Source organism: Myotis yumanensis, unplaced genomic scaffold, assembly GCF_028538775.1.
Source record: "Myotis yumanensis isolate MYYU_CA2020_CCGP unplaced genomic scaffold, mMyoYum1.0.hap1 SCAF_1, whole genome shotgun sequence".
Taxonomy (NCBI): Eukaryota; Metazoa; Chordata; class Mammalia; order Chiroptera; family Vespertilionidae; genus Myotis; species Myotis yumanensis.
Window position 1 is genome coordinate 1,506,286 of NW_027223752.1, and position 9,165 is coordinate 1,515,450.

General features: G+C 63.8%; 1 long non-coding RNA gene across 2 annotated transcripts in view; it reads left to right on the plus strand.

Moving 5' to 3' along the window:
* Positions 1-3,684, plus strand: part of LOC139008745 (uncharacterized) — an 8,863-nt gene extending 5,179 nt beyond the window's left edge. The window contains exon 3 of one of the 2 annotated variants that reach the window (XR_011471202.1): positions 2,990-3,684. This is a non-coding gene — a long non-coding RNA (uncharacterized lncRNA). Of the gene's footprint in view, positions 1-1,825; positions 2,104-2,989 lie in introns of those variants that run through there. The other variant, XR_011471204.1, reaches the window with a different exon arrangement.
* Positions 3,685-9,165: the final 5,481 nt, after the last annotated feature.

Genomic DNA, 9,165 nt, shown 5'->3' on the forward strand with positions numbered 1-9,165 from the left:
AGGGCGCAGGAGTCACACCCCAGTGGGGGGTGGTGGTGGGGGGCCTCCAGGGACCGGCAGGTGGAGGATGGGGGGGTGGGTGGATGCCTGGTGGACAGATGGTGTTCGGGTGGGTGCACAGGGAGGTGGTTGGAGGGAGGGAGGGAGGGAGGGAGGGTGCGCAGGGGAGTTCAGGGACCTTGACCGTGAGTGACCTCAGTGGCTACTTTGCTACCCTGTCTGCGCCTGCGGGCCCTGCGCTCATGTCCGTGTGACCCGGACTCAGCGACCTGCTGTGCAGGCTGAGCCGGCGGGGCGGGAGGGGGGTGGGGGGGGGCAGGGCGGGGGGCGGCGGGGGGCGGGGGGCGGGCGGGGGCGGAGGGCACACGGCCTGGCAGCCGCTGTGGGCTTTGATTTTTTTCCTCCCAGTGGCCCGGTGCCATGGAGGGTCCGGTTCTGGACGTGGGTTCTGACCACCGGCCCTGGGCGGTGAGGACAGCCCGCAGGGGAGCTGGGGGAGGGCAGGGCCGGGCGGGGGGCTGGGGGTGCCCCGACCCCAGGTGGGGGGGCCGTGGATCGCACCGCCCGGTTCTGCGGAGGAAACCCAGCACCTTAAAGCTCCCACGGGGGTTCCCAGGGCAGCTGTGCGGACGGGGCCGTGGGCGGGGCGGCCCACGTCACCTGAGGCCGCGGGAGCCAGTCCCGAGCTCGGGGTCTGCACCGGGAGCCCCTTCCGCGGCGCTGGGGGCCCCGCACCCCCGCGCGCCCCCTGGCGGCTCCGCGCCGCAATAGCGCCCGCGCCTGGCTGCTGTGGGGGGGGGCGGGGGGCGGGGTGGCGGGCTTCTCCGTGCAAACCCCGCGTCCCCCTCTGGACCCTGCACGTGCAGGAGGCACCCCGCGATGGGGGGGCGGGGGGGCGGGGAGGCTGCTGGGGTTTTCATAGATCTGGGACCGGATAGAGCTGCTATCTGTGTCTCTCTCTCTCTCTCTCTCTCTCTCTCAAATACTTTTATTTCAGAGAGGAAGGGAGAGGGAGAGAAACATCACTGACGAGAGAACCATGGATCTGCTGCCTCCTGCACACCCCACCCTGGGGATCGAGCCTGCAACCCGGGCCTGTGCCCTGACGGGGAATCGAACCGTGACCTCCTGGTTCATGGATCGATGCTCACCCACTGAGCCACCCGCCCGGCTGGAACGGATCTCTTTACTGGGCTGAGTCTCCCTGCCGAGGCCCCGGGCCCTCACCGCCTCCTCTCACTCCCTCCAGCCCCTGTGGGAGGCCCCCAGCACCCGGGTGCCTTCACCCCCGAACAGCTCATTCCTGTAGGAGCGGTTGCAGGTGGAAGTGGTTTCTTAATTTCCTCTTCTCTCCCGAGTTATGTTTTATCTTACTACTGACCACTGGCCAACATTTTATTTTTATTTTATTTATTATTATTATGTTTTTGTTCATCCTCACTTGAGGATATTTTTCCCACTGATTTTAAGAGAGAGTGTGTGTGTGGGGGGGAGACATCTGTAATACTAGCAACAATATATTTAAAAAATTTTTAAAAGAGAGAGAGTGGAAGGGAGGGAAGGAGAGAGAGAGAGAGACATGGATGAGAGAGAGGCACATCCATTGGTTGCCTCCTGCACGCCCACTACAGGGCCAGGGATTGAACCTGCAACCCCGGTAGGTGCCCTTGACCGGAATCGAACCCAGGACCCTTCAGTCCGCGGCTGACACTCTACCCACTGAGCTAAACCGGCCAGGGCTCCTGGGACATTTTCGATCTTCGTACTAACCACTGGCCGGCACTTTAGGTTTATTCAGTTGTTTATTTTCTGTCTCCTTAACAAGGATGGAACTTCCACAAGGGCTGGCGCTGTGATCTGCTGCCTCAGGCTCGGCCGGGAAACAGCGCCCGCACGTGGTGCTCGGTACCCGGAGCCCCGGTTTTCTGTGTTGCCGTGAAGAGCGCAGCACCAGGCCCTGGCGGGGTCTCCTTCCCGGGCTTGGTCTCTGCCGGATTGATGTCCACGCGTCGCTTTAATCGTATTTACGGCGGACAGCCTCCCTCCCAAGGCGCCGGCGATTCTCCTTTCCACCATCAGCAGGGGAGGGTCCCCAGCCCTTACCGGGACCCCTGGGCCCTGGCGCATCAGCGGCGCCTGCAGCCGGGGGGGGGGGGGGGGGGGGGGCGGTGAGGGGGCAGCCAGGGAGTCCACCCTTGTCTACCTGGGTCTGTGCTCTTCTGTGAGCGGCTGGTGTATACGTTGTCCATCTGTCTGTTGGATTTTACAAGTCGGTTTCTTGTCATTTCCAAGAGCCCTTTGTATGTGACAGATGTCCAGCGTTTGTCTGTATTTTTCCAAATTTATCAGGTTTGTGTTGAGTTTGTTTGCAGTATCTTTTCTCACACACAATGTAATATTTCTATAGAGTCACATATATCTGCCTTTTTAAAAACATAGCTTTAGGCCCGGCCAGCCCGGCTCAGTGGTTGAGCGTCAACCTAGGAACCAGGAGGTCACGGTTCGATTCCCGGTCAGGGCACAGGCCCGGGTTGTGGGCTCCATCCCCAGTGTGGGGCGTGCAGGAGGCAGCCGATCCATGGTTCTCTCTCATCACTGATGTGTCTGTCTCTCTCCCTCTCCCTTCCTCTCTGAAATCAGTAAAAATAAATGTAAGAGTAGATATAGCTTTAGGACACCCCGCCTGAGCTCCGACGGCCTCCTCCGCCCTGGCTCACGTGGGCCGAGCCCGTTTGTCCGGTTCCCCGGCTTCCCACGTCAGTGACACAGCGTGTCTGGTCTGGTCTGGACCCGGCACCCTCTGGCACGCCCAGAGCGGCTCCCGCTGCGGGACCCCCTCTTCTGCGGCCGCCATCCCGCTCAGGGCGGCTGTGTCTAGATTTTCTGCGCGGCCGTGACCTGCTGGCTCCCCCTGAGCTGGTGCCGGGTTCGCGGGCTCGGCCCACTGCTGCCACGGCCGTTCTCCATTGCTCTTTCTCGTCTGGGTCAGGAGTCCCCCGTTTCCTCCGGGAATCCCGTCCGGAGGCGAGGCCACGCCTGGAGAACTGGATGAAATAAATTAAGAAAAACCGCAGGACCTCCTGTCCGCATGCGGACAGCCCTGCCCAGGGCACGGAGGTCTCCAGCGCCGCGCTGGAGGAGCGTGGTTCCTCCATCACCTCCAGAGAGAAACGTTCACTACAGGTCGTCGCTGCGGGCCCCTCCCGACCCACGGAGGCGGCGTCCAGCCTGTGGCGCCCGCGGGTCACCAGCAACGGGCACCGTGATGCGTGTGCAACTTGCAACCCAGATGCGGACGCCGCCTGAATGGGAGAGCAGACCCCGGCCGGGTGTGGACAGGAGAGCAGACCCCGGCCGGGTGTGGACAGGAGAGCAGACCCCGGCCGGGTGTGCGTAGTGGGACTCAAGGTGGTTTCTGCAGCCCTGGCCGGTTTGGCTCAGGGGATAGAGCATCAGCCTGTGGACTGAAGGGTCCCAGGTTCAATTCCCAGTCAGGGCACATGCCCTCGACCCCTAGAAGGGGGCATGCAGGAGGCAGTTAATCAATGATTCTCATCGTTGATGTTTCTATCTCTCTCCCTCTCCCTTCCTCTCTGAAGTCAATAAAAATATTTTTTTAAAAAAAGATGGTTTCAGTATAACAATATCTATAAATGCAGCTGTAATACATTTAAAACATTTGTTGATTTACTAAAATTTTCTAACTAGACAAAGACTATGTCACAGAGGACAGTAAGGCAGAGTGTTAACAATCCTATCTAATAATAGACAAACATGGTAATTGACCATACCTTCGATACACCTCCCATGGGCTAATCAGCAAGATATGCAAATTAACCACCAACAAAGATGGCGGTTAATTTGCATACGTAGGTGCGAAGCGGCGGAGCAAAGGCTTGAAGGCGGCTCCGGCCGGAGCGAAGGCCTGGGTCCCGGGTGCCGGAGGAAACCCGGTGCCGGCAGCCAGGGGGAGGGAAGGCCTATCGCAGGAATCTTTTCATGCAACAGGGCTCTAGTCTATGTATATAAAAGCCTAAGTGACCGTTACGACCGGTCGCTATGATGAGCACTGACCACCAGGGGGCAGACGCTAAATGCAGGAGCTGCCCCCTGGTGGTCAGTGCGCTCGCACAGCCAACCTCCCCGCGGTCCCTCCCCGCAGCCGGCCGGCCCTGATCGGCCCCAACTGGGACTGGGCGAGAGGGCCCGAATAGGCCCAGGTCTCGGGTCCGGCCGAGGAACCCCACCCGTGCACGAATTCGTGCACCCAGCCTCCAGTGTAAAATAAATCTGAGACGTGAAACAAAGTGTTCCATTCTGTGAACCGAAATAAAAAGGCCCTTTGCTGAATGAAAGGAGAGCTCGGTGTGGTAAGAGGCGTCGATGGGGCTTCGCAGACCTCTCCGTCACTCTTCACTAAAGACCCGCCCAGCCCTGGCGGACAGAGCGTCAGCCTGCGGACTGAAGGGTCCCAGGTTCGATTCCGGTCAGGGCACATGCCTGGGCTCGGTCCCAGTGTGGGGCGTGCAGGAGCAGCTGACCCATGATTCTCTCATCAATGATGTCTCTCTCTCACTCTCTCCCTTCCTCTCTGACGTTAGGAGTGGGATCAGAGGGGCTGACAGGGCCTGAATGTGGGGCGGGGGGCTATTGCCCTCCTGGCTCTAGGTTCCCTGTTTTGGGGCAAGTCCTGTGAGGGGTGCAGGCAGACACCACGTCCTCCAGGGGGCGTCTGAGAGAGGGCTGGGGGACACAGCCTGGCAGCCCCTCCACTCCGCCCCTGCCCTCGGGCTCCATGTCCTGGGGCTACTGACTGCCCTGCACAGCCTGGGCCCTGGAAGGCTGCGCCCCATCCCTGAGAGGGGAACCCCCCCTGCTGCTGGGCTTCAGCGGGCGAATAATGGGGTGTGGACGCCGCCGGGCTGAGGCTTTGTGGGCCTGGCTCCCGGCTGTCTGGGAATCGCTCGCCTAAGGCTGGGTCTCGGACCTGCAGGCCGGGGAGGGCAGTTGGGCCGGGCAGTTGGGCCGCCACTCTGATGCGGACGAGGCCGAGGGGGGCCTGTCTGGGCCTCTGCCCCAGCTGCTCAGGCAGCAGACACCCCCCCCCCTCCCCACCCAAGCCGAGGACTCCCCAGGGGGCGCCGGGCCTGCAGACCATCCTGCCCTCCCCTGGCCGGACAGGTCCACCCACCTGGGCAGCTGCACAGGACCCGGGGCCAGGAAGCAGCCCCAGAGCGCGGAGTCCTTGGGCTCCTGGTGCAGCCGGACCGGGGCTCACCTCCGGGGCAGGCCAGGCAGGTGGTACCCCGGGCAGGCAGCACGGCCTCCAGGCTGGTCACCGCTGGCTTCTCCGCTGGGTCCTGCTGTCACCTGTCAGCAGCCAGCGCTGGGGCCGCCGCCTCCCGTAGCCGCAAAGGGCTCGGCTGTGGCCAGAGCGTTATTTTTATTTTTTAATATCTTTTTATTGATTTCAGAGAAGAAGGGGGGGAGAGAGAGACATCAGTGATGAGAGAGAATCATGGACCGGCTGCCTCCTGCAGGCCCCACCCTGGGGGTCGAGCCCGCAGCCGGGGCCTGTGCCCTGACCGGGAGTCTAACCGTGACCTCCTGGTTCATGGGTCGGTGCTCACCCCCTGAGCCACACTGGCCGGGCTGTGGCCAGAGCCTTTAATGAGGGAGCGAAGCTGGTGACTGAACTCGAACACCGAGGGAAAGGGACAGCGGGTCCCACAACCCTGCCCTCGGAGGGCGGCCGCGGTGCAGACGCAGACCCCGGCCCGAGTCCCGGACAGCGGGTATGGGGTTCAGGAGCCGGAGGGAACATGGCCGATGTCCTGCGGGTGGTCCAGCCCCAGCCCCAGCCCCAGCCCTCCTGGACCTACAGAGCCCAGAGCTTCAAAGGGCTGCAGGGCCCCAAGGCTGGGACAGGAGATGGGAGTGGGGTGGGGTGAGGCCTCTGCCCCCCGACCTTGCTTTTCTCTTCCACTCGTCCCCTGGCCCACTCCCAGCCCTGGACGGGGCCTCTGCCCACCCCCGCCAGCCCCTGGCACCACCTCAGGCCCCTGCCAGGCCCTGAAGCAGGTGCCCTCGGCCCTGAGTCCACCAGACCTGCTGGGCTCCCCCTGGAGTCTCCCCCGCTCCGCTTCCCTGAGGAATACAGCCCATCTCGTCCCTGTTAACACTCCAACTCAGGTAGAGACCAGGGCAGACCGGAACCCAGGTCCAGCTCCCGCCCAGAGGCCACCCCTGGGACCGGACAGTGAAGCGAGCGAGGGGGCTGTGCATGCGCCTGGAATTCCGGGTGGTTCCGTGCCAGCCCAGGGAGCTGCCGCGTCGCGCCCACAGGGCTGGTGCCCCCGATGGACGGGCGTCCCAGCTGGATGGCATCCCGCCTGCGCTGGGTGCAGCCTGGACGCCGGAGGTGGACGCCAAACTCCTTTGGAAAGCCGACAGCCACCCTCTCCCCACCCGAGCCCCCGGCGCACCCAGCATAACTGGGTTCCTGTCTCCCCACCCCTCCCCTCCCCTCCCGTGTTGCTGGTCTGAGGGCGAGAGCTCCATTCTCAGCGGCACGGATTCGAGTTTCCCCGACGAGGGCATGAGGCTCCACCGGTTTCACTAGCGCTCCTCCATCACCGCTGGTGCTGCTGCCTCCTTGGGTGGCAGGAGTGGGACTGCTGGCCACGTGGTCTGTTTTCAGGTTCTGAGGACCCTCCACGCGGTTCCGCACGAGGCTGCACCACGGACCTTCCCCCCAGCAGGGCAGGAGGCCCTCCCCCCACACCCTCGCCAGCACTTCCCCTCGTCCTCCCGGGAGTGAGGGGTCTCCCGCGGGGCTTTGGAGGTGCATTTTCCTGCTGACGAGCAGCCTGTGCCTCCTCCCACGTGCTGGTTGGCCATTCGGGCCTCTGTTCTGGACCCATCTATTCAAGTCCTTTCAGACTATTTATTCTTTTTCTTCTTATCTCCCCGTCCCCCCTGCAGACTATTTGGTCTTTATTTCCACTGATTTCTATTTTTTAATATATTTTTATTGATTTTGGAGATGAAGGAAGAGGGAGAAACATCAATGATGAGAGAGAATCACTGAAATTCTGCCTCCTGCACGCCCCCTACTGGAGATCATGCCTACAACCCGGGCATGTGCCCTGACCGGGAACTGAACCATGGCCTCCTGGTTCACAGGTCGATGCTCAACCACTGAGCCACGCCAGCGGAGCTCCATTGATTTTTAGAGAAAGTGGGAGGGAGGGGGAGAGAGAGAGAGAAACATCGATGAGAGAGACAGATCAACTGGTTGCCTCCTGCACACGCCCCAACTAGGCCAGAAATCGAGCCTGCAACTGAGGTACGTGCCTTTGACCAGAATCGAACCCAAGACCCTCCAGTCCCCAGGCTGACGCTCTGTCCACTGGGCCAAGCCGGCCAGGGCCACGCTTTACGGCTCAATCACAGTTTACACTCAGTCTCATGCTGTACTGGTTTCCGGCACTCAGCACCGTTTATCTCGCACCTGTATTTCCTCCCGGACTTTAGACGCGGCTCCCGCGGTATGAAAACACCCTGTGCCTTCTCACTGGTGCTGTGCAATGTATAGGTCCGTTTGGGGGGGAGGGCTGTGGCCTCACTCCTCCTCCGCCTCCCCTGCAGGTTCCTGGCTGGGTCTACCGCCTTCTCTCTACCCGCCCCACCCCCCGGCTCCAAGTGCCACCCACACCTGCTCCCCTGGCTCCGAGCTGAACTACCAAACGCTGGCCAGGCCCTCAGCTCTCTCCATCCCTCTGGGTCCAGCCCTGAACGCTCGGTCCCTGCACACCTGCTCTCACCTGTCCCCACTGACAGCAGGGGTCCAGTGGCCACTGGGCGCCACCCTGCCCCCCCCCCCCCCTCACCTGGAGGAAGGCTGGGTCCTGGCAGGGAAAGCTGCAAAGAAAGAAAACAAATTTTTTGAAGGACCATTTACCACGTGTGGACGAGGGGCTGGAACAGGTGCTGAAAGTCCTGGGTGGGGGCTGTCCCAGGGCCTCGGAGAGACCAGGCAATCCCCCAGCAGGGAGAGCTGGGGACCCCCCCCACCCCACCTCCACTTCTGAGCTGGAGGCCAAACTCACCCGGAAGCCAGTGGGAGTGGAGGGTGGGGTTTGGGGTCCCTGATGTGCCCTGAGGTCTGGGGGCAAAGGAGGAAAAAGAGGCCGACCCCCTTCCCCTCCTGGCCTCTGGCTGGACACCTGGCCGCTCTGCCCCTAGACCAGCGCTCCCCACCCCACCCCCTCCCTGCAGGCCTCGCGCCTCAAACTCCTTCCCAGTCCCTGGAATGGGGTCCAACCCCCTCGATCACCTGGCACAGGTCCCTCCCCTGCCCCCCCGCCCCCCCCCCCCCCCCCCCCCCGTCTTTCCCGGGAGCCCGCAGGCACCCGCCCCGCCCGCGGCCCGCTCCCCCCCGGCAGGTGGGGCTCCACATTCAGGTGCTCCCAGGGCAGGGCCTGGCCGGAGGGCAATGCTGGGCGCTGCCTGCGCCGGGGGACAGTGGAGCGTGGCCGGGAAGGGGCGGCAGCTGGCCCGAGGGCAGGGCGGGGTGGACACGGCCGTGGCCGTGAACGCTCAGCGCTTCACCCGCCCAGCCTCCCGGGCGCAGCGCGATCCCCGGGCCCGGCGCCTCTCACGCCGTCCACGCCCCAGGGGGACCCCCGTCCCGGCTCCCGCGGCAAGTGGGGCAGAGCCCGGAGAACTCACCCAGGCGCGGCGAGCCCTCCGGCCCAGCCCACCCCGGCCCCCGGCAGGTCGGACCCGGGGTTGGTGGGAAGGTCGGCCGGTGGCGTCCCCCACGGCCCAGCAACCCGTCCAGCTGGGGACGCGGGGGGCGCGGGGGCGGGGGCGCAGGAGGAAGGTCCGGGCGGGCGGGCCTCGCGCACACGCCTTCCCCTCCGCCCTCCACCCGGCACCGGGCGGCCCGAAGGTTAGGGCAGGGCCGCGGCTCCCTAGGCGCGGTTAAGCGTTAACTCCAGGCCCGGGGCCAGGGCGCGGGCAGCCGGACGCCGGGTTCCCACCGCACCGGGCCGGGCGCAGACGGGAAGAGGCGGGTCTGCGGGCTGGGGGCGCGGGGGCAGGGCTGGGGGACGCGGAGGCCGGGGACGCGCTCACCTGGAGCCCGGCCCGGCCCAACCA